Here is a 26,001-nt window from a genome sequence, read left to right as displayed (position 1 = left end):
ATATGATATTGTGTTTCTTCAAGTAACACATCTTTCCCCTCAGGAAGCTAAACAATTTTGGAAGATATGGGGGTGGAAATGTTGTCTTTAGTGCTGGCTCAAGTAAGAGCAGGGGAGTCATTACACTGATAAGTAAGCATCTACATTTCAAATGTCTCAAACATATTAATGATAAATTAGGAAGAGTCATTATTGTTTTAGCAGAAATTCAAGGGCAATTGTTGATTTTGGCAAATATATGCAAACCTAACACTGATGATCAGGGCTTTTTTAGATCTTGAAGGGATGTTGCAAGCCACTGGCACCCCTCGTGATATAATACTGGGAGGAGACTTTAATCTATTGGATGGATTCATTGATCATAGTGAAGTATAAGTGTGCCCCCTAGAAGTATAAGTAAGCCCCCTAGAGCAACATTGACGCTTCAGAGAATGTGTAAAAATCACCTACAGGCAAGGCTCTGAAGCCACATGGCTTTGCCGTGGAATTGTTTAGATCTTATGATACAGAACTGGCTAAACTTTTGTTAGAAGTTTATATGGAATGGAAAGCTTCCGATAACCTTGACACAAGCCCGGATCAGTCTGATTCTTAAAAAGGATCCAAGCAAGTGTAAGAGTTACCATCCAATTTCCCTGATCCAGCTAGATATTAAAATGTTGTCAAAAATGTTGGCCAACCAATTAAGTAAAAGTAATTACATCTCTTATACATATAGATCAAATGGTGTTTATTTGTGGTCGTAGTTCTTCTGATAATATTAGATGTTTTATAAAATCAATTATATAAAGTTTTTATTTTATTTGGAATGGTAAACGACCTCTGTTACATTTCAGTACGTTACATAGACCAATTGAAAAAGGAGGTTTAGACCCCCCAAAATTTAGTTTTATTACTGTTCTTTTCATCTTAGTCACTTGGCCCATTGATCTCTTCCACCTGAGCCCCTCCCTGGTACAACATTGAAAAAGCGGTCCTTGCCCCAATTTTATCATTGCAAAGTCTTTCTATTAAATTGCCTAATGAAGTAAAAATGTATCCCATTATTTCACACTTACATTCAGTATGGACAAAGGTTTCCTGTCTTTTAAAGTTTTATACATATATGTCTCCTCAAACATATTGTTGAACCCTAAATGTTATATTACATGTTACATTTGGTGACCTTTAAGAAAATTGAGCTTTGGGATCATTTGAATGTATAACACAGCAATTTGGGATTTCTAGGTCTCAATTTTTCAGGTTTTTGAAGTTGCGCCATTTACTTTGTACTATTTTTGGTGGTGGTACACAACCTTCTAAAGCCTCAGACACTCTTTGTATGGTGCCCACAGTCTTTGGAAAGGGCATGAAACGTCACTGTATTACTCCTTGTTTATTCAGAGTTTTGGTGATGGGGCCTTAACAGCTCTTAAGAGGTTATGGAAAAGATATTTGAACTTGGTATTAGAGGATGGGAGTTGGAAAGAATTAAAAAAACATTTTTAAAACTATGTCTAGGTATGCAAGGTTATTCGGTTTAAGATTCTGCATAGTTTCTATTGGACTCCCTCTAGATTGTTTAGGCTTGGTTTAAATGACACATCTACCTGCTGACAATGTCAATTGGAGGACGAAGACATAGCCCATGGTCTGTGGTTCTGTGCTAAGATTCAAGAATTCAGGTTAAGAGTCCATACTTTTATCTGTGAGGTTTTAGATACTCAAATTTCATTCTGCCCCAGACTATTTATTTTGGGTGATGCGGCAGTTATTAAAGTAGGTGACAAATATTCAAAAAGCTGGGTCCAAACTAGTGTAATGATTGGCAGGCAAATAATTCTTAGAGGATGGAAATCAATTGGCTCTCCCTCATTTCAAGAGTGGTTCACTGAATTGGGCTGGGTGGTGGCATATGAAAAGATGTCATATAAACAGCTTGTCAGATTAGACACATATGGTAAGTAATGGGACAAACAAATGGCCTTTCTGAAAGGCTCCCAGGTGAGGCCCATGTGAAGATTAACTTTTTTTATATGTGTATAATCAGGCTTGGACCACGGGAATGTTTGTTTGGGGTTGGGAACTGGGAGGGGGATGTGAAATTAATGGGGGTTAAGGGGAATAATTATTATATTATTGATGATAGTTTGCAAGCATATTTTGCTTTGTTCTGTGTTATGTTTGACAATCAACAAATAAAAATGTTAATCTGAAAAAAGAGTAGCTCAAGCTTCATACTACTGTAATTTATGTAATTAATTTCTGCTTTACAAAGTCTCCTACTGGCATAAACTATGACTCTTACAATCACCCTGCTGCTTGTATAAGACAGCGCCCAGGCCTTCTTCACTGCTCGCATCAGTCTCAAATCTGAAAGGAAGACTGAAATCTGCATAACCTAACACAGGAGCTTCTCCTTCTGCAGCTAAAATGCTGATTGGCACTCTGATGACCACAAAGCAATAAACTCTCACTTTGTGGTGCCAAACTGCTTGATACACAGGTTCACTAAATCAAGGAGGGGACCGGCAATTCTAGAAAACCCCTCAAATATCTTTCTGTAGTAACTACAGAACCCTAAGAATGAGCACAGTGAGCACAGTTCCTTAACTGTACTGGGAATGTTTGCATTGACTGGCCACTACAACCTTACCTGAATCAGTACCAATACCTCGAACTGAGATCTGTTTCCAAAGAAAATGACTTCTTGCTGCAAGAAATTACACTTTTCAGGCTTAACTCTGATACCAGTTTCTTTTAGTATGTTAAAGACTACTTCCAGTCTTTGCAAGTGCTCAGGGGAAGTGGGCGAGTACACTAGTGTGTAATCAAGGTACACTACCGTGATCTGAAAAATTTGATCACCCATGGAAGCCTGCATAAGATGTTAAAACATCGAAGGTCCATTGCAAAACCCAAAGGGCATATCATAATACTCAAGGATCCCAAATGGAGTGAATGCAGTCGTATGCCTGTCTCGCTGATGGACAGCAACCTGATGATATCCACTAGCTAAATCAGTGTAAGAAAATAACTTTGCTTCTTGTTGTGCATAAAAGCTTTCATCTATCTTAGGTAGAGGAAATGCATCTTGCTTGGTCTTTGTGTTCAGCTGTCTTTAATTAACATGAAGCCTGAGACCTTACCTACATACATCAGTTTTCCTAACTAGCACAATGTGTGAAGCATGAGCACTAGTGTTTTCTTGGATCACTCCTTTCTTAAGGAGCTTGGCGATGTATTCTCTGAGTGGGTGGGATAAGGCTGGGCCACCGGTACATCATCCACCACATGAATCTCATGTTGCACTTTGTCTGTAAAACCGAGGTCCTCATCCACGAGAGCAAAAACATCAGCGTACTTCATCAACTAGTAACACTGCTCTGCCTGCTGTTAAGGTATACCACCAATGTGTAGCTTATTGAGAAACTCTTTGGAGGCTGTCCTCCAATAACTGACTGTCTTTTGTGCTTACACTGATCTCTTCAATATCAGCAGAAATTTTCTGAAATCACACCTCCCACATTTCCTTGGACTTCACACTCTCGACACGAGACAAAGTACCAAGTCTGGTTTTAGCCTGTAACCTGATATAACAGTTTCTCTGAAGAATGTCACGAACCCCGCTCCTCTGCCCCATCCCCGCTTCGGCGCACACACACTCACTCCTCAAGCTCGCACGCTGGTTCCGCCCCCTCGAGCTCGCACGCTCGTTCCGCCCCCCTCGAGATCTCCTGCTCGTTAGCAGGTCTCTCTCCTCGGGCTCACATGCACGCTCCTATGGCCAGAACATTATGACCACCTGCACTCGTCTCAATCACCCCTTTATTCGTTTCACCTGCACTCGTCTCATCACCCTTCATTGTTTACACCTGCACCTTCCCCTATAAATACCACAGCACATCCGTTTCACGGGGGTTGGTTATTGCATTTAGTTTTCCGTGTCTTTGCCCCCGCTAGTCTCGTCTAGTTTTGATCTCCTCTTGAACTCCTCTTGATTACCCCCTTAGCTTGCCAGCTCCTCGTTCCCCTAGTACCCCTGTCTACTCCCTTTGTTAGTTTACCCGCCTCTCGATCCTGTTTACCCCGGCTTTGACCCTCGCTCCCCTCGACTACTCTCCCGGATTTGCCCCCTTTACGCTCTTTGATTCCCCGGCTTTTGACCCTACGCTTCCCTCGACAACTCTTCACTGGATTTGCCCGTTTGTACTTTTGCCTGCTTTTATTGTTATCAATAAAAGCAGTTTTTGACTTACATTGTGACTGTCTCATCTTGTGTGTGTGTGTCCGGGTTACAAAGAAATATTGCTAAATTAAGGCATATGCTCTCTGTTGCTGATGCCGAAAAACTAATTAATGCGTTCATGACCTCAAGACTAGATTATTGTAATGCATTACTTGGAGGATGTCCAGTAACATCAATAAATAAACTTCAATTGGTTCAAAATGCAGCAGCCAGAGTGCTAAAAAGAACCAAGAAATATGATCATATTAGCCCCATTTTATCATCGTTACATTGGCTACCTGTTAAATTCCGTTTTAATTTTAAAATTCTGTTAACTACGTACAAAGCTTTGAATGGCCTACCTCCGCAGTACTTAAGTGACCTTCTACCACACTATATTCCAACACGTTCATTAAGATCGCAAAATTCTGGCCTGTTAATAGTTCCTAGAATATCAAAATCCACAAAAGGAGGTAGATCCTTTTCATGTTCGGGACTCAGACACACTCTCTCAGTTTAAATCTAGACTAAAGACTCATCTATTTAGCCATGCATACACCTAATTTATCCTCCAACCCACAATTAGGCTGCTTTAGTTGGGTCTGCTGGAACCAGAAACCAGAAACTGTGATCATGATCTCTAACTCTGCAATAAATTTAATGGCATCCATGCTTACATCTTTTTATTTGTTTCTCTGTCTCAACCTCGGAACTCCTATCCTGAGGTCACCAGAACCGGCTGGATCCAGCTCCATTCCTGCTTCGTGTTGGACTCCGCTGCTCTATGTCGCTGAATGATGATGACTAAATGCAGCCGGTGCCAGCCAAACATCACTTTAGTCTATTATGATGGACTTCAGAGGATGAACTGATGCCAACTCCAACCTGCATCACCTCGGTCTATGATGGAATACACTCTTGAAATGGAATGCATAGACTAACTATTGCCAACAAAAGCCTTCATAAGCCAATTAACAATTGCATCTATGTGAACTTCTGCAATTAATCAAGATGGACTTCAAAGACTGTGGTCATTAATCTTACAGTTCAAACACAATCGATGTTTAAACACTGACCCTTAACCCTTACTTAGTTTAATCATTTTAAACCATGATTTTAACTATACATAAGTAATATTTACATTATATTCATGATGTTAGCCAGAGGGGAACTGGCCCCCACAGTGAGTCTGGTTTCTCCCAAGGTTATTTTTCTCCATTAATCTACATCTTATGGAGTTTTGTGTTCCTTGCCACAGTCGCCTACAGCTTGCTCAATGGGGTTATTAATACAATTATTGTTTAATTATTTTTAAACACGATTAAGAATCGTATTTTATCTAAATTGCACAATGATGATTAATCGACTTTATAGACATTATAGTTTTATCTTCTGTTAATGCTGATCTTCTGTAAAGCTGCTTTGAAACGATGTGTGTTGTGAAAGGCACTATACAATAAAATTGACTTGACTTGACTTGAAGACACAAGTGAGGGAACAACAATCTGACCACCAGGTAAGGGTGTGATCACTGGTTCTAACATGAAGTCACATGAAACATTATGTGACATATTATTTGCTCTTTAACCATTGTAATTGAAGAAGCAGGTATGTGTACTATGTCTTTTTACAGCTAATCGGTCTATGCCTTGCTTCTCTAGACTTCTGTAACGCTGCAAATGCTGAAATTCCTCCTTCCATTCAGACACCAACTCTCCACCTAGGGGAGTATTGAACTCTGCATGAACCAGTTGTCTACATCTACTAATGATGTTCATGCAGATGAGGGCTGGTACAGCAGAAGAGTTTTGTCTCTGACTAATAGAAAGCCACACTCTGGTAGGGTAATACCTATGGTTCAACCTCTAACTTAAGATAACCTAGGTAAGGTTTGTCTGACCTCAAGTGATGATTTCACACCGGAGCTTGTCTACCACATTTAATTCCACATCAGCGATTAAGGTATTTACCTGACTAAGACTTTATTCAGAAAAAAGTCAAACGCTCCATAAAGATTTAAATGCTCCATAAAGTATTCATCTATTAGGAATATTCCACCATATGAAAAAAAATTGAAACATGCTCCATCTTGTCTTCTTCTTCTTCTTCTTTAAACTGTGCTACCTCTGGTAAGGTGCTTTATAAATGTAACATTATTATTATTATTAATATTTAATTAAATAATTATGTCTATCATAAAATTCATGATAGATTTATGGGACTTTCAACTGTTTGTAGGCTATATTGATTTTATTTTAATTTCTTGAAATTGTATTTATTATTCATTGCAAAATATGTGCTCAACATTTCACATTTTGCTTGACACCTCCTGAATAATAATAACTTCAGAATAATGTTCAAAATAATGTTGTTATACATGCAGAGACAAATGAAAATTCTGTTTCTTGCAGATATTAATATCATAAATTCCAGGAAAAACCACAGTTAACAAAATTTTCCAGTTAATGTAGCCTTCAAATTCAGCTTAATCTGGTAAGAAAATGTATTGTTAATGAATAATAGCTGTATAATACTAATACTACTACTAATAATAATGTATTATTATTATGAAAAGGCATATACAAGGCATTTTATATTAAAACAAACTATAAATGTAAGAGTAACATTTAAAAATGGGTATTTAATTTAGTTTTGACACTCTTCCAGTTTAAGCCCCACCCACACCAGGTTCTCTCCGAATACAGAGACAGATAATTTTGTCATTTGAACAGATACAGATACAAATACAGATAATGGCTTCGCTGCACACCCCTACAACCTGCTGTGGACAGCATCTCTTAATCCTCCCCAGACAGGTGAAACTCTCAGAAATAGTACTGACTTGGCTTCCTGTATCAAGTAATCAAGAGGCCATTACTCCACTAATCTTTAGATTAATGACAGAGCATTTTCCACAGCACGCTTGAATAGACACGACAAGTATCGATATTGGGTGAGCCAATAAACTGCTCTCGCAATGCATGGATCACAGCAAATGATGGTGCAAGCAATGGTGCAAGATTCAAGCACCCTTTCTGAAGCACAACCAGATCATCACCAATCCTCCACCAAATTTCACAGTGGGTGCGAGACATTGTGGGTTGAAGGCCTCTCCAGGTCTCCGTCTAACCATTATAGGACCAGGTGGCGGATCGGTGATGATCTGATGAATCTTTGTGTCGGGAGTGGCATAAAGTTACCCAACAGCATGTGAAAGACTGGTAGAGATCATGCTAATACGCACGAATGCTGTGATTAAAATCAGGGTTATTCCACCAAATATTGATTTCTGAACTCTTCCTAAGTTAAAACATAATGTATTGTGATGTTTAAAAATGTATATGAACTTGTTTTCTTTGCATTATTCAAGGTCTGAAAAAACTACATCTTTTTTGTTATTTTGACTAGTTGTCATTTTCTGCAAATAAATGCTCTAAATAACAATATTTCGATTTGGAATTTGGGAAAATTATGTCAGTACTTTACAGAATAAAACAAAAAAGATAATTTTACTCAAACACATACCTGTATATAGTAAATCCAGAGAAACTGATCATTTTTCAGTGGTCTCTTAATTTTTTTAACTAAACTACACATTTAATGGCAAACTTTTGTGAACGTCTGTGCCATGGACAATTTTCAAAAGGGTTATCTTGTATTTTGCCTCAAACATACACATGCAAATCAATTGTTACCTTGATGCGTGAACTTTTATTATTATTCGCACATGATTATATACATTTTTTTCCTTTACAAACAAACTTAATTGAACAGTTTCCCATTTTCTTTGCAACAATTTCAAAGAGTCTTCAATGCACTGTAATTCTGCCTCACAATGCCATCTGCATTATGTGTTTAGAAGCACTGCAATTGAATATGAAAAGCTTAATTTTTTTCCTCATTCTCCTGAAAGCTTTCTTATCTTGCAGACAATAGGGGTGGATGCCTCTGATGGATGGTACACAGAAAGCAATAGATTATATTAAGAACCAGCCATAGACGCCGAAGTCTTGTCACTTCACATTTTATGTGACCAGCGTTTGTGGTGCTGAATGGGGCACAGGGAAACTGACAGAGACTCCATTGCTAGAGTTGACAGTCAATAGTCTCGCTGTTGTTATGAATCAAGGGCTGCTGTCAACCCTGTCCCTCACCAGAAGAACAAGAAAAAAGAGGGAGGAACAGGCAACCCCATGACGAGAATACATTTTCAAAGCAGCATTTGTCCTGAAATACATCAAGAGAAGAAGTCAGTTGAATCAGAGATATCTGGAAGTTTGAAGTGTTAAGCGTTAAAAATATGGCCTTGTTTATGGCCCGTGTTTTAGCATCAGTCTCTGGTTATCCATTTTCAAGTGATCAGCTGAGACACATCGCTCACTGTTTACACCAGGTATCAACTAAGGGCTTGCAAGTTTGTCTGATTAGTATATACTAACAAAATTATTAAAGAGTTACCAGCTTTTAAAAATAATGTTTTCACTCCTATTTTTTTTTTATTGTGACAGAGCGGAGGGCGGAGCCGGGTCGTGATTTTACACACCCAGTCCCTTATCAGGCTAATCAAGCCTCCGAAAGGGATAAAGGTTGACTGTGGGCAGTGGTGCAACAGAGAGAGAACGTTTACGGGCAGCTGTCCGTCCTATGTGTGTGTTTATGTCTTTTGGTTTACGTTTTAGATTAAATTATTATTTATATTGTGAAGCCGGTTCTCACCTCCTCCTTCCCATTGAACTGCTTTACACTGGTGCCGAAGACCCGGGAAGGAGGAGGGATACGCCGTAGTAGAGTTCTCGCCTCTACATCCACCCCAACGGAGCAGCGGGGGACGGAAGAGCTTGGCCGCCTGGAAGCGGAGGAATTGTCCGCCGACCGCGAGGGCAGAAGAGACCCCTACCAGCCGCTGAAATGCTGCGGGGTCTGAGATCGCCGACCGCAAGCGGGGAGGGGCTCACTGCCAACCGCCTGAAGTGGGAGAACCGCTGCCAGGGGCGGGGGAGACCCCTTCTGTTTTCCGAGAACGCGGTGGGGCGTTCTGTCCGCCAGGGGCTGGAGGACTGCCTCTGATCTGCCCGGGGAGGCACGACTGTCAACTGTTAGAGGGTGGAGGAGTGGCCGAGGTCCAAGCTACGGTGTATCAGAGAACCGGCGAGTAAGTGTTTTTTTTATCAGGCTAATCAAGCATCCAAGAGGGATAAAGGCAGACTGCAGACGGTGGTGCGACAGAGAGAGAACATTTATGGGCAGCTGTCCGTCATATCTGTGTGTTTGTGTCATTTGGTTTATGTTTTACATTAAAATATTATTTATATTGTCAAGCCGGTTCTCGCCTCCTCCTTCTAACTGCTTTACAGTTATTTTCAGTAAAAAAATAAATAAAAAATAAATAAAATAAAAAATACTGTTTCATTCCTTGAACCTTTTCTAGTTCCTGCTTTTAACAGCTTGAAATTAAATGATTCTCCATTTGCTGCCTTTACCGTCACAGCGTAGGATTGTCACTAGTAAAAGTTTAGGACTGTGGGCATTCTTCTAGTGCCATCAGCTAATCAGCTTTTAAGGATCTAATTTTCCTGCAGCTCCACAATCAAAAGTGACATGACATTTACATCAAAGATGATTTCCTCAATGCAATACAATTCAAAAAACATTTATACAAATCGTCTGGAATGAGTGTCCATAAGCATGTCAACAAGCAGGTCACATTAGGCATTTGCTAATGAATTATTTGACACTAATGGACACCTTTATAAACCTTCGACAAAGAAAACATAAACGTACAATGACCCGACAACAGGCACTTCACATACATTACTTCCAGTGGGTCATGTGGCAACTGACTTTAAAATGAAAGATGACACTCTTCAGGTATTATAGACCTCCACAAATATGTCTGCTGTGACTACTGCTGCCCAATGATCCAGTATCTGGAAATCAACCACATTCTGCCAAGTTACTCCCATTAGAAGTTTTGGGAACACTTTACTATAAGGTTCAATATGTTAACATTAGTTTACATGAACTAATGATAAAAAATTCTTATTAATTAATGATTAGTCTTGGTTGTTGTTAACCTCAACATGTACTAATAATGTTTTATAATCAAAAGTAATTTTGGTAACTTTAGTTAATGCACTATGAACTAACAATGAACAATTGTATTGCTGTAAAAATATATTGTTCATTGTTTGTTCATGATACCTAATGCATTAACAAATGGAAACTTATAGTAAAGTTTTACTGAACCTTTGCATAAATTCAAATATGTTTCCCTTTCCTGTAGCGTGATTGATGCTGCGTTGTGCCGGCAGCCTCAGAAACACATGTTCTGGTCCCATGGAAACCAGGAACAGTGCCGTGTCCAGACTTTTTGTGGCTCAGTATTATTCAAGGGTGACATGAAGCATATCTCAGCGTCCCTAATAATAATAATACATACATACATACATACATATATATACAATAATAATAATAATAATAATTAGTGTCATTTCTTCCCACTTCTTCCCACTATGATTTAAATCAACAAGGTTCTACCTGGTTTTATTAAAGGTTGTTCGTCTCTGACTAAGGAATTTACCAATCATAGTTCAGAACACCCCAGGCCGCCTATCTGGACTCGCCCCTGACTAGGAAGTAATCGTGTTCACATAATCAATGATGAGTGCGATTTGGATATATTTCCATTAGGATAACATGTTTTCTCCACTGCCGGTAAGGGTGTATGGTTAATAAAACCTGCATCCCTGTTTACTGTTTTACACCATTTACAACTAAAAATAGAGCTCACTTTTGGCACCATTGGACATTTCACCCTGAAAGCGGAGGTCACACATGCATATTCAACAATACTTCCATATTGGAAGAATTACATTTCGGTAAAAAAATACCAGTTTCAGCCAAATACTTTGAATGAATGTTGCCCAAATTCACAGTGAGATCAGTCTGGACTACTTGTGATCAGATCTGGTGAAGGGGAGGGTCTCTCTAATTTCATTGCACACCCAAATATACTCATGCAAATAAAAACGTGAGGTTTTGGGCTGAAAGATCAGTGCTATTTTAGTGAAGTAGCTTTATTAAATTAACTGCACATGTTTTTACATGATCTGTGTCCCTCCATGTTGATCTCTGACATACTGTAGATATACCATGACATTTTGTGCATGTATGAGGCTTTTCATATGTTTTGATTGTATAGTTGTTTTCTTTAAAATGTGCACATAACCGGAAAAGTTAAAAACACTGATATAGCACATGGGTTTGTCGATATACAGGAGAGTAGGCGCCCTTTAAATGGTATCAAGGATGCATTTGTGTTTACATTACAAATGTGATGCACTTCCGACCACCTCAGAATGTGGTTTAAGTGATCAGACAACAAAACTAACCACTGACCACTTGTGATCAGGTCTCAGAAGGCCCAATGTGTTAAAGTCATGTGTAAACCAGGTCAATGTGATCAAAGATCCCTGCACCAAACATACATCAAAATGAATGTTCCGATGTTACTGAGTTTATCAAACAGACAAATAATACATATTAGAAGCCAGCTCAACTGGAGGAGGTCTGTCAGATGGAAAATATTCCGGGCAGGTCTGTGTGTATGGTCTGTACATGTTTAATGCTGCTGTTCGTACTGAACACTCTTTTCTACACTCACAATCAACACTTTGACTCAAAGCCCCAATCGAGTTTCAGTACCCCAAAACAAGCTGAAGACTCTATCACGCAAAGTCCAACAGTTGCATTAAATAACGAGTCGCTCAAGGTGGTTTCTCAGCGTATCCCACAAACCCAGCATTGTGCTGGGTGAAGATAAGGGTAAAATAAAAGGTATGAAATAGGTAATGAACAACCCACAGCTTGGCTTTCCAAGAAGGAGTCGGGTCACCCTGTGCAAGAAATTTGCATTAAGGTAGATCCTCTTTATTCTTTTGATGTGCCACACGCCGGCAGTAATTGATTCTGTGCACTTCGGTTGTGCATTTAGCGGCACTCTATGCCACATTACATGCAGCAGAACATTCTGGAAGCACTGAGAATAATGAAGGCAATGGTATGTGAACTCAGCCTTATCGCACAGGGCTGCTGAGGAAGAATGATGCATGTAGTGTCTATATTTAATGCAAAAGGCCTCTTCACTCTACTGCCCATCCATAAAGTCAGCACGATAAAAGATCAAAACTAACCACAGCAAGTAGTCTCGTAAAGCCTGACACATGACTAGTGGTATAAATCAGGCCAAGACCTGACCACTTACACTGTCTGACTGATTGTGAAGTGACAAACTATAGTTCACTTATGCCTATTGACAGTGTATCTTTCTATGATTTAATGCCATGAAACTAGCAACTTTGGCAAAAAGAAGTAATACACTGATTAGTCACTCATTGTAAGCTCTCAAAATAGAAAACTGAATCACGTATCACATGTGACCAATTCATATATATAACAATGGTGCTTGACAGGAAATGGATTATATGCAGACAATCAATAACCAGAGAAAAACGGATTAATTAAATAGCACTTGACTCAGCCAGTTAGCACTTTGCACATACAATTTCACCAAACCCAGTTAGCATATGCTTGCAAATACCATAATTTCATGGCCATCCTCACTGCGCTTATGACTTAAAGCATAGCGCAGCGCTTAGTGCTAGCACTTTTAAAATTGGGTATACTTGATGGCCTATATTTTTGGTATTTTTTTGAATATCTTCTGTGTTTTATTTTTACATATATAGCCCCCATTCAGACAAAAATCCTGTTTTGAGCACAAAGTATATTTCACTAGCCTCAATAGCATGCATGCTGTATTTGTGCTAATGCTGCCTGGCACTAATGCTCACTTCAGATGGCAGAAAGTGATGTCTTCTGCCATGATGGACTCTTTGAAATACATACATGAGAAAATACCGCTGTTTTGATTCTGCCATTCCTCTAATTGCTAGTGTGTGCTGATGTTTGGAGATGAAACAAACCAGAAATTGTATGTGACAAGAAGGGGAATATTATGACTGAAGAAATGTGTTCAATTTTGTTTTCCTCTTTTACAAGCATCATTTGAGCAACGCGTTTGTGTTCAGATATGAATCTGTTCATTGTGCTTTATTGTTTTGAAAATACCATGTTAATTATTGTTGAATGACAATTAATAGACTGATACAAGTGTAAACACCAAGAATATTTGTTAACTTCTTTTTGTAGGCCTCTTTTTGTGCATGAGCTTGAAAAAAGCCAAAGTAAAACTCTTCAGGTTCTTGAAACCTTTGGTCTACAAACACAAACTTTGGCTCGTTTGAAAGTAGAAATTTGTTATTCAAGAGTAAAAATGTATCATTGTATTCTAAAACAAATGTATTAGAGCTATTCATCTATTTTGAATGGTGACCGCAAATATTGTTTATAAAATACATGTAATTTTTTATGCAAGACTATGCACAGTGCCCCAAAAACACAGATGATAGAAAGCCACATGTATGATGAATGTCTGACATAATTTTGAAGTCCATATGACCAAAACTCTTTGTTCCATAATGATTTATATAAGTATACTACCAAAAAAAAGGCCACTTGGAGGCGCCAATAGACCACTTGTAGTAACTCTATAAACCAATTATCAAAGAGGTACAAAACCCACAATTTGTTTATATCTCATTGTGAAACAAATAACACAAACCAAAATATACAAGAAGATATCATTTTGTTATTATTTGGGAATATATGATAATGCATTCCATATATATATTTATGCATTTTATAAACTTGAAATGAAATGTTGCAATGGAAATAAACCTTTGCATACAATAAAGATGCTTAATTTTTCCACATACAAAATCAAATTGACTTTGGGCCCTTAGCCAATGCCTCAAGTCTTGCTCTCCCCGGCTTCGATCACCATCAGTGAAGCCTGGAGTAAACCTGCTCCCAATGCAAACTGAATGAAAAGCAGTAGACTAATTCAATGCATTAGGAGCGCGTGTGCTCCGGGCTCTAACTCACGGTGAGCGAAGCCAGGGAGGTTCATCTCGGCTTGAATGACATGCAAGAGCCCCCCTGGATGTGCAGTTGAACAGGGTGTTTGATTAAAAAAATGCAGTCGGGAGGAGCTTTTCCTCCAGGCCCTCGGTGATGGTGACTGAACCGAGGAGGGTGGCGCCTCTCGGCTTGAGACATAGGCTAAAAGCACTGGTTGAATGACAAAGCAAAAGCAATGAAAAAAATGAGTCAATGCATTGGGAGCGTGTGTGCTCCGGGGTCTAACTCATGGTGAGCGAAGCCAGGGAGGGTGGCTCATCTCGGCTTGAATGACATGTCCCCCTCGGCTTGAATGACATGATTACCTACGTCACTCGGCCTGCAGCCTCATGCCTATGGCGAATCACAGTTGTGCTGATGTAGGGCCATATCACACTCTTGCTCCTGTGATATTACTTATATATATATTTGTGTATATATGCATTTGTGCATGAAACTACTTTCTTACGTGACGGGTCAGAATCGGTTGTTGCTGGTTCAAATGAAATTATGAGTCTAAGCCTCTCAAAAATGTCACTTTAGTATTAGTCCCCTGGTGCCATGCTGTCTCTGGTCTCCTAGCCATTTGCCTGGTCCGCCCTGTTCTCCTGGCCACCTGCTTGGTCCACTTTGGTCCACTTTGGTCTCCTGGCTGTCTACCTGGTCTGTCCTTGTCTCCTGACCGTCCGCCTTGTCTGTCCTGGTTTCCTGGTCATCTGCCTGGACCGCCCCTGTCTACTGGACATCCACCTGGTCTACCCTGGCTTCCTGTTTATCCGCTTGGTACGTTCTGGCCTCCTGTTCATTCCCCTGGTCCGTCCTGGTCTTCTGGCCATCTGCCTTGCTCACCCTGGTCTCCTGGCCATGAGTCTAAGCCTCTCAAAAATGTAGTGTGTGAGGGTTCGACCCTCACCTCTTGGCTATCCTCCTGCCCCCTATGGTCTCCAGCTTAAGCTCCTGATCTCCAGTGGTCTCCTGTTCCCATGTCTGGTGCGCCCTGCTTTCCTTGCTGCCAGTCGGATCTCCAGTGGTCTTTTCCTCTGCCCGAGCCCCCATAATATCCTGCTCCACTCAAACCTCTGTGGTCTCCAGATACATCTAGATCCCTTGCTTTGTTCTAGCCCCCTTAGTGTTCTGTTCCCCTATGGTCTTCAGCTCCAGTTCTCCTCCTGTGGTCTCCTGGTCTGTCTGCTCACCCATGGTCTCTTGTTTCTGTGTTGAACAAATGTTTGTGTGTTTATGTATTTAGGAGCATCAGGAGCTGATCCTTAAGGGGGGGGCTAACTTTGTAAGAGTTACCCTGGCAACCACTAGGGGTCTCTATGTTTGATTATGGGTTTTTCCATTCTTTTCCTTGTAGTGTGTGTAATTCAGTTTCTTTTGGTTCTTGTTTCCCATAGTTCTTGCTTCCTTAAAAATCTTTTTATTAAAACTAATATAGATTCTGTAAATATACACACACACACACACACACACACACACACACACACACACACACACACACTCAATAACAGTACGTGTCTAATGAAAATAACCATTGAGAATAAGAGAAAAACACTCAAAAGGGAAAAATCCAGAATAATGTACAGTAATGAGAATGAAAGTATTTAAACAAGTTATGTGTCCTGACCCCCTGCGATGGACTGGCGACCTGTCCAGGGTGTCCCCCGCCTTTCACCCAATGTTAGCTGGGATAGGCTCCAGCCCCCCGCGACCCTGTACACAGGATAAGCGGTTGACGATGGATGGATGGATGTGTCCTGACCATACTCAAAAGTGCAGTCTAATGTGATACAATCAAAACTAATAACAATAAAAAAAACTGTACAGTTATAAGAATCAGGAATCTTACTGGCACTAAAAAAAAAAAGAAGTAAAATTTGACTAAAATGAATCTGCTAGCACAGGGGTGTCCAGACTTTTTCTACTGCGGGCTGGATGCAAAAAGAAATAAGGTGTCATGGGCTGCATCATAAACACTTGTAATAAGAACAGTGATGCAGGGTCAGAGTTTTCAAAATAAATATCCATGTTTGTCACTGTGTCTTTGTCTGCCATTGCATATCATCTCAAAGATCAGGCCAGCCTTGACTCTAAATAAAGCAAAGAAAAAAAAACAAGGCATTTTTGTCTCAATTTCTACAACAAAGTAAATCCCACCCCATATTGTCATCCCATTGTAATGGTACCCTGCATACTGTTCAGCTGTTCCTCATTAGTGACCTGTGTGCATAAATGTCTCAACAAAGAAAAGCTACATCCTAATACAGCCTACAGGCAAATCCAGTCAACAAAGTGACTTTGTTCTTGAGAGAGAGAGAGAGAGATGTCCAAACTGTTTCTTAAAGATAATTTTAGGCAAAATAGTCATTTGTTTAATGATTGCAGGCCAGACGCTATTTTTACAAGAGGACACCGGTGACTGTCCAGCATGTCCGGCAAAAACTGTCATTCCCAGAGCAAAGACAAAATTAATGTAACATGTATCCAGGTCGTTTTTTGCCATAATAATGCCTCCTGAATCTCAGCGCTTGATAATTAGTTGGCATTCTCAGCAGAAAATAAACAAATAAAGGGTGTTGCTTGTGTGCACAGCTGAGGTTGGTGTTTGCCAGCATCAAAGCCCAGTGTGTGTGTGTGTGTGTGTGTGTGTGTGTGTGTGTGTGTGTGTGTGTATACGCACTAGATGCGGTCAGACATTTGCAGACGCAGACACACACACACACACACACACACACACACACACACACACACAGACACACACGTTGAGAAGTGGCTGGCTTTGGTATTGTTGTTCTCTGATGGGGTGAATCTCTACTGCCCCCTTCAGGTTAAAACGCTGCAAATGTGTCCAGTTATATTTTTAAATCAGAAAACACTGTGATTTGATATTTCCAGTTAAAGTATCATGTATTATGGAGAATATATTATTAAAATGTCCCTATTTTTATTTGTTTATTATTATAATTATTTCCAATAAACGGTCATTTAACAAGCTTGGGTCCTGTAGAAAAGTAAAATGAAGAAAAAAACATAAATGCATTTTTTTTTTATGTCACAATTGTTTTTTTTTTAAGACAATGAGATTAAATGGAGAGACTTTTGCGCTCCTTCTTCAGAGGAGTTTAACATTTCTTTAAACTGTGCTTAGGTCTGCCATCAAAAGTCAGAGATCTTAAACATTTCACATCAAATTCTTTCAAGACCAAATTATCTAAAGCCAGGGGTATTCAATTAGTGACCTGCATTGTAGCTTTTGGGCCCTTCGTGTAAATAAATACATTAAAAGAAAAGAAATCACAGTCTGATCATCAGAGCAGTCTCTGCAGAACACTCAGCTGTGAGTTTAACAACATTCAGTCGTGCGTGCTACAGCATTCAGCGGTTATCAATTAGCTCACAGATCCAGAAGTTTTTCTAGCCATATTTCTGTCCCAGTGCTTTACAAAACATGATCCATCACAGTTTAGCCCTCGTCCTGTATTGAGATTTTTATTTTTTTCAAAAATGACCTATTGCAAAATGGCCTATTACAAATGACTTGTAAATGACTCGTTATGCTATATTATCACCAAATATTGGATTCGATATTTTTGTCAACTTTTCTTTCAATTAGCACAGGTTTTGTATTTCTTTTTTAAACTTATTGACTGTAGGCCTCATTGACCTGAGCTTACGCACCTCCATTTTTGAGTGAAAAAAGCATTATTTGAGAATAATGTTGGCAATATTAAATAAAATATATTCAGAACTATGTATCACACTAATGTGCTTTAATGTTTAACCGGGAAGTTTGTTTGGAAATGCTTTTATTTTGTCCAGAATGGCACAAAGTCATACTTGCGGTGTTCCCGGTCAAAAATGACCGGCCATGGAAAATGAATTGGGGAAGTGGAAAAATAAGAGAAAAATGTTGTGTTCAGGAGCATGTTCATCATGTTCTTGTTCACATATGTGCATGTGTGCTTCCAAACATAAAGGCATCAGACCTGTGCACGTGTAACCCCCACCACAGGGCACAAAAAAAAAAATTCTCAATGAGTCTGAGCTCAATAAATACTTTTAAATGAACTAATATTTAGAGCTGCAGAATATTTCACCAGCTGCAGATATCCAACTGAATGAATAAACCATACCACAGTATTATTTTGAATACATTTTTACTGTATTCTCAATATGAACCACTTATCTTTCTCTCTTCAAATCAGCAGTATTACTGATGATCACAGTTTACACATTTAAAAAAAAATATAGCAATTTACATGTAAATATAGAAATGACAGGCACAACAGCAATGTATTGAAAAAAAACCCCAATGAAGAAACCTCTTTTCCATATGGCTCCTTTAACTAATGGTCGTCCTCCATTTTGGAACCTCCAGCTTTGCTCTCTGTCATGCCCAAATATCAACGAACACAGCTGAAATATGCCATCCGATCGCCACTAGTCCGTGCGGCACATCTAACACAATAAAAGTATTTTCAGACATATACTCAACTCAACAACTGCATAAATGGAGTATATTATCGACAGCCACACGTGCAGCTCTTCTCTCTTCCCTCGAGTTGGCTGAACTGTCGAATGTGACTCCGCCTCCATGCAGTGCGTCATCATAATACGTCTGTGCTATGTTCTGTATTAATACATTTTCTTAGCCCAAGAAAATACAAATATATGTCTGATCCTTTTATGTATTAGGAAAGTGAAAAAAAAAATAAACATACACTTATGAAAATACCTATTTAACAAAAACTCCAAATATTGGGGTTTGGCACACACACACACACACACACACACACACACACACACATGCACACAAACACACATGCTCACGTACATACTTTTACATGCTTTATTTTTCACAGAGATTAACTTTATCCTACCCTGAACTTCTTCCAACATCCATTCCTTCATCAAACCAACATTACCACACAAACGTACACACACCAGAACATTCTTTGCCCCACAGTGACCCCTCTCCGATAGAATCTTTCTTTGATGATCTTTCATCAAGAATTGTGTGTCAAATGCAGAGCACACATTTGTAAGGCACATGCAAAAAGCTATTGTCAGTCATGCGCATGAGGACACAAAACCGCCAGGTGTTCGTTGATTTGGTTTGTTGTTGATTAGAAAATATAACAGAAATATGAACAGTGTTGGTATTTTTGTTCCATGAAATGTTCTTTATAATGACAATGTTAATGTGTAAATAGGCTTAGGCCATTTGTCTTTGTCACAATGGTCAGATTTGACAGGGAACATCACAAGTGTTACTATGTGCCCCTTTTAAGAAAATAAAAGCATTTCAAAATAAAAGTCCTGTTTTTTTGTGATCTTCCCCATTCATTTTCAATGGCTGGTCATCTTTGACCAGGAACACCACAATATTATTGATTCTATTGAAGAGGGGTCACCGTGGAGCAAAGGCAGTTCTGGTGTGTTTGTGTGTGTGTGTGTGTGTGTGTGTGTGTGTGTGTGTGTGTGTGGTTGGGTTGGGTGGATTACGAGGACATTTTTTTAGGTTACAAAGTGGTAATTACAAGGGTATTATTCTGTTAATGTGGTTTACGAGGACATTTCTAGTGTCCCCATAATTCAAATCGCTTAAAAAACATATTAAATAATGTGTTTTTGAAAATGTTAAAATGCAGAACACTTTTTGTGAGGGTTAGGTTTAGGGGTAGGTTTAGGGGATATAATCTATAGTTCGTAGAGTATAAAAGTCATTATGTCTATGGGAAGTCCTCATAAGGATAGCCAAACCAACATGTGTGCGCATGTGTGTGTATGTGTGTGTGTGCACAGATCCGAGGCCTTTATGTTTGAAAGCACACATGCACATATGTGAACACCAACAAGAAAGCATGTAATAATCAAAGAGTTTGTGCAGGTACGTGAGCATGTGTGTGTTTGTGTGTGCGCACTTATGTGCATTTGTGTGTGTGTGTATGTGCGCACACACAGATCCAAAGCGTTTATGTTTGCAAGCACACATGCACAGATGAAAACAAAAATATGTAAGAAAGCATGTAATATTCAAAGACTTTGTGCTTACCCATGAGCATGTGTGCATTTGCACATGTGTGTGTGTGTGTGTGTGTGTGTGTGTGTGTGTGTGTGTGTGTGTGTGTGTGTGTGTGTGTGTGTGGTATTGTTGAATGGATGAATGAATGGATGTTGGATGTAGTTCAGGGTAGGATAAATTTCATCTCTGTCAAAAAGAAGGCACGCAATACTCAAAAGAGTGCATGTGTGTACATGACTGTCCGTGTGTGTGCATGTGTGTGTGTTAGTCCACGTGTGCATGTATGTGTGCGTGCACAGGTCCAAGGCCTTTATGTTCGCAAGCACAATTTCACATATGTGAACATGAACATCCTCCAGAACACTACATTTTTCTCTTATTTTTTTTTCCTCTTATTTGGGAAGTTGTGATGCCCTGTGTGAGCAAAGTTAGTAAGTTTTAGTCCAATAGCATAACATTAACTAGTATATTCAGTCAAATCCTCATCGGGCCAGAATGACCATGTCTTTTTGCAAATGAATTTGCTGCTGTGTGGAGCGTGGTCAAATCTATAGATGTTAAAATAAGTTAAATATTTAAGCAACTGCACAGTTTTAACTTGTACAACAACATTGTTAAACAAAATGGAATTTGATGGTGAAAAGTGAACCTTACAAAAATGCACAAAAAAAGTTTGCTTTTATTCTTCCTCCACTGGTGACCTTGAAACCCTTCATCACGCCAATTTGATTGACTGGTGAAGCTTGGCACTCTGCCTATGTTAACATATAGTGAGCATATAAGCCAGAGCCCTACTTCCTCTTTCAGGGCAGTGTAGACATCTCGTGCCCCTGGAATGCTAAAGCAACACTTCACTGATCTCTCTGCACCCAGTCAGTGGAAACAAGTTCAATTCTTCTCCCTGTGTGTGCCATTAAATGAGCAAACAAAGTAAGCACAAACTAATAGACAAACTAAAAGAGCCACTTGCTAAAATGTATGTTTTTTTAAATACAGACATGTTTCACCTCTAGCTAATGGGCTTAAGTGCTTTTTCAGAACAGTACTCATTGAGGCTGATTGCGTTCAATGTAGCACAACTCAAGACACTTGGATCTAGTGGCTAGCTTTCACTCTGAAGCCAAAGCCACTCCTCTCTCCTACTTCTTGCTCCTCTTGTGGGACCATATGAGTAAGATGCAAGAGAAAGGGATATGGAGAGCAGATATTTTAGGAGGATTAGTTTCAGGATTAAACCTTGCCTTCTTTTCTTCAGTAACAAGCAGTTTGCCCGTTCAGTACGAGCACTGTATATAGCCTGAGCTGAGCCCTTGAAAACTTAAACTTAACATGCTTCGCTCATGGATGCCTTTCTTTCTGAAAGCCGAAGCCCTTCTCCTCTCCCATTAAGACTCATCTGCATCTGCAGAGGGACCATCAGAGTGAAACACAAGAGGATGATATGCAAAGCATGAAGATTTTAGGAGGGTTTTCTGCTGGCTCAAGCCTTGCTTGACTCCTTTTTCTCCACTGATAGTGGCTTTGCTTGAACACGACGATCTGCAATCCTCAATTGGCTTGATACAATCACGTTTGGCTGAAATGATGGGAATACTTGCTTGGCTCTCATTAGTGAAATATGTATGCACTAATTTAAGGCGCTTGCCATTTTTTCCCCTGAGGTAGGGAACGGGAACAAAGTTGCCTCTGAATGCCGGACGAATGCCAAAATGCATTTCCATGTCTGCATCTTGAACGGGAGTCTGTATTCATCCCATTTAGAAATTACAGTTCCAAGATTGGCCGCAAACCACCACCTTTCTTTAGCATGATGGAGTACGGGCTGTAGAACCCTTTCCTCATCAGAGGGACAGGCTCTATCGTGCCCTTGCGCAGAAGGTGAAGCGGACGCTGCTGAACCGGGGCAGGTGCCTGACGAACTGAATCGCGTAGCCGAATTGGATGGTCCTGGCCAGCCACTGCAATAGGGGCACTAAGGGTACAATCATGTCTGATGTACCTGGGGGTGGGGCCTCACGGCAGGAAAGAGCAGGAAATGCCACATCCAGGAGCCTCAATTCATCCCAGAATTGGCGGAACCTCGGAGCACTTACTTTGCTCCATATACCAGAGTCCAGGCCGCAGGTGCTCTGTGTCCGGTTGCCGTGATAACAGTGGTCTGTATGACTCAAGGAGTGAGGAAACCGCTCTGTGAAAATGTGGGTACCGCAGCCCGTTCGGGGTGTGGCAAATACAAAACAAAAGAGAACACAAGATTTACCTCCCTGTCCTCCAATGGGGAACGGAGTGGTCTGATATCAGCTCTAGGGTTCAGGCGGACATCTCGCTCCCTGGGTCATCCTTCTCAAGGGCACTTAGGTACCTTCCTCTGGGTCCTAGTGCCAGGACTTGAGGTGGGCGGCATCTGCTTCTTGTGGGGGGCTCTACGCTGGGCCCGAGGACTGGCTCTGGCAGTGGCAGAGCCGCCTGGGCTTTCACCGGCACAGGGTGAAAAAATACCTAAATAGCCTCCAGTGCCAGCCGAGCCGGCCTCGAACCCGTAGGTAGAAGGCGCGGTGCAGGGGGTGGCTGGAACAGCTTTCACGCGGAAGAAGGAAAGCCGTGACCCCAACGTTGCCATAGTCATGTTCTCCCAATGAGAACTTGAACCATCCACGAACGCTGCCTCAACGTGACCACTGCTCAGACACGTAAAGCAGCGCACATGGTCTTCGAAGGTGGAGAGATAACGACTGCATCCATGAACTACGCAAAGATGGAAAGGCATCTTTTTATTAAAAGACGTGTCTTTAAAAAGACGTTCAAGTCAGTGTGTTTTGCTCTAATAGAGAAAATATACTCTATTGTCAGGAATATATACTCTCTTAGCGCTGTCGAAGCACGCAGGGGTGTACTCTGCACTGATCGTGCAGAAGGAGAGAAAGACGCTGGAATGCGCCGGATATCCAACAGCCTATGCTTCTTCGTTTAGAGGTGAATGGACCGGCAGTGGGATTCAGCTCGCTGACACACAACTGCTCGACTCCGAAGAAAAAATCTGAATGAATGACTGCATTCTAGCTCCTTTTATACCTGAATGTTCAGGGAGTGGCATGCAAATTCCACTCACCAATTCTCATTGGCCTTTTCTCAAAGATTGGATGTGTTTGGGGCTCCCAAGAGCAACCCCTAGTGTCACTACGTCGACACAACATTGAGTGAGTGACAGAAGGGGAACTAATTACATGATTACTGATAGTGTCTCCCAGGGAAGTCAGTATTTAAGGAGAAAAACAGGAGAGCTAATGCTGAGCCCTGTGGCACTCTGTGCTTTACTTCTACTTGATCTTGAAAACAAAGTGGTAGCAGCCAGATCAAAAGGACTTAAACCAAGCCAAGGCCTGTCCACTAATGCCAAAATAAATTTCAAGCTGATCCAAGAGAATGTCATGATCTATGGTCAATATCGAAGATTTAAAATCACTAGAAGAGAAATGTAGCCGCAATCAGATGATAAGAGCAAATCATTTGTGCAGTATTATGATGGGGCCTAAATCCCAACTGAAATTCTTCACAGATAACATTTCTCTTTAAAAAAAAAAAAACTACATAAGTGGGAGGACACTGCCTTTTCTAGTATTTTAGACATAACGGTATCATTCTATAATTAACCAACTCTTCAGGATCAAGCTGTGGTTTCTTGATAAGCGGTTTAACAACTGCCAGCTTAAAAGTTATGGGAACATTTACTAAATATAGCGAGGAGTTAATGATATTGAGAATATCTTCTGAGATTACAGGAATTACATCTTAGCTTTTGTTATAGGATCTAGCATACATGTTGTTGATTTCAATGCTTGTACAAGTTTTGGTAATTCTTCTTGTCCTATAACAGGGTATGACTGCAGTTGCTCATATTTTCTTTAAGCTTCCTTTAAGCTTTATTTTACAGAAGTGCAGCATATCCTATCACTGTTATGCTAACGACTTCCCAGTTTTTCTAAATTGATTATTTGATAACATCCAAAATTGCTTCGAAGATATTAAACATTGGCTGGCAAACCATTTTGTATAGTTAAACGAGAGTAAAACTGAAGTTCGGATTTTAGGTTCCTCCATGTCCTCCTTACCTCGCATGGCCACCCAGATTGGTCCTCTGTCGTCGAATGTACAAGATCATGTACGAAGTCTTGGAGTGATTTTAGATTCATCATTACTTTTAATTAATATATATTAGTGCTATTGTCAAGGGTAGCTTTTTCCACCTGAGATCAATCACTAAAGTCAATAGGTACGTTTTCATAAAGGTTAGATTATTGTAAATCATTGTACATTGGCCTCCCTCAAACAACGTTATCCATCCTACAGATGGTTCAAAATGCAGCAGCTAGGCATTTGACAGGGTCAAGAAAGAGGATAACATTACCCCTATATTAACATCTTTACACTGGCTTCCCATTAAATTCAGGGTCGATTTTAAAATTCTGCTTTTTGTTTACAAGTCACTATATGGTCTCGTGCCCAAATACATCAGTGATCTTCTCGTCCCTTACTCCCCACTAGAGCACTCAGGTCTTCTCATCAACTTCTTTTGAAAGTTCCACATTGTCACTTTACATCCAAGGTGATCGTGCTTTCTCTGTGGTAGGTCCTAAGCTCTGGAATAGTCTTCCTTACCACATGAGGTCAGCTTCTTCAATAGCCATTTTGATAATGTATTTATATTCTTATAGCATTTGAATAGGACTTTTAATATGTTAAATTATGTAAATGCTTGATGCAGTTTTTATAATGTATTCTTTTTATTTATTATTATTATTATTATTATTTATTTTTTGCATGTATTTAATTCTGTAATTGTATATTTTGGACCGATTTGTAAAGCACTTTGGGTCAACTTATGTTGTTGTTATTTTTAAGTTTGACATCAATAGTTTTGCATTTGGTTTTGAGGGACCAGATGTGTAACCCTTTTTTATGACGATAATAATACTATTTCTCATTCCCTGAAGAAAGAACAATATAATTATGCATTTCTTTTGGGGATTTTATGCTATTTTGATTTTATAAAACATTTTGAAATAAAAAAAAGCTGAATCATTACTATAAGTTGAAACATGAAGAACATACAGAATGAGAATCTGACATAAATGGCTGCCATCTGGTGAACGTCTCGGGTTACTTAACTGTAACCCCTGTTCCCTGATAAAAGCAGAACAAGATGCTGATTTAGTGCTTTGGGAACGTCTTTAGGAGTGACCAGCTGTGAATATGTGTGTGTGTCAGGGCGGAGGGCGGGGCCGGGCCATGATCCTACACACCCGGTCCCATATTAGGCTAATCAAGCCTCCCGAGAGGTACCGAGCTGCCCCTAGTGGCATAGTCTATGACTTCATCCTCCTAGATAGCTTTCAAGCTTCTCCAGCAAACTGTTGGTTGGATGCAGGTGCCCCTCCTTCTTGTTGCACCCCTCAGTCCATTTTCAGTCACGCCACTTTGCGTTTCAACTAGACTGATTCCACACCACAAGGGGGGGAAATTACTTCCAAGCCCAGAGTGGTGTAAGCGGCTCGAGGGCCCCATTAGCCAGGGAGCTGTACGCAACACGAGGCCCACACCCACGTGTTGACAGGACTCCATACCCACAACGAAGTGGAAGAAGTCATCATCGCTATAGCAATCTGAGTGACTATGGTGTTTCAGATGACTCGGATGACCCGCGGTCATACCGACACCAAGGCTTGTGCACTTGACAACTCGAGTTCCT

Source organism: Xyrauchen texanus, chromosome 4, assembly GCF_025860055.1.
Source record: "Xyrauchen texanus isolate HMW12.3.18 chromosome 4, RBS_HiC_50CHRs, whole genome shotgun sequence".
Lineage (NCBI taxonomy): Eukaryota > Metazoa > Chordata > Actinopteri > Cypriniformes > Catostomidae > Xyrauchen > Xyrauchen texanus.
This window is presented reverse-complemented; position numbering follows the sequence as displayed.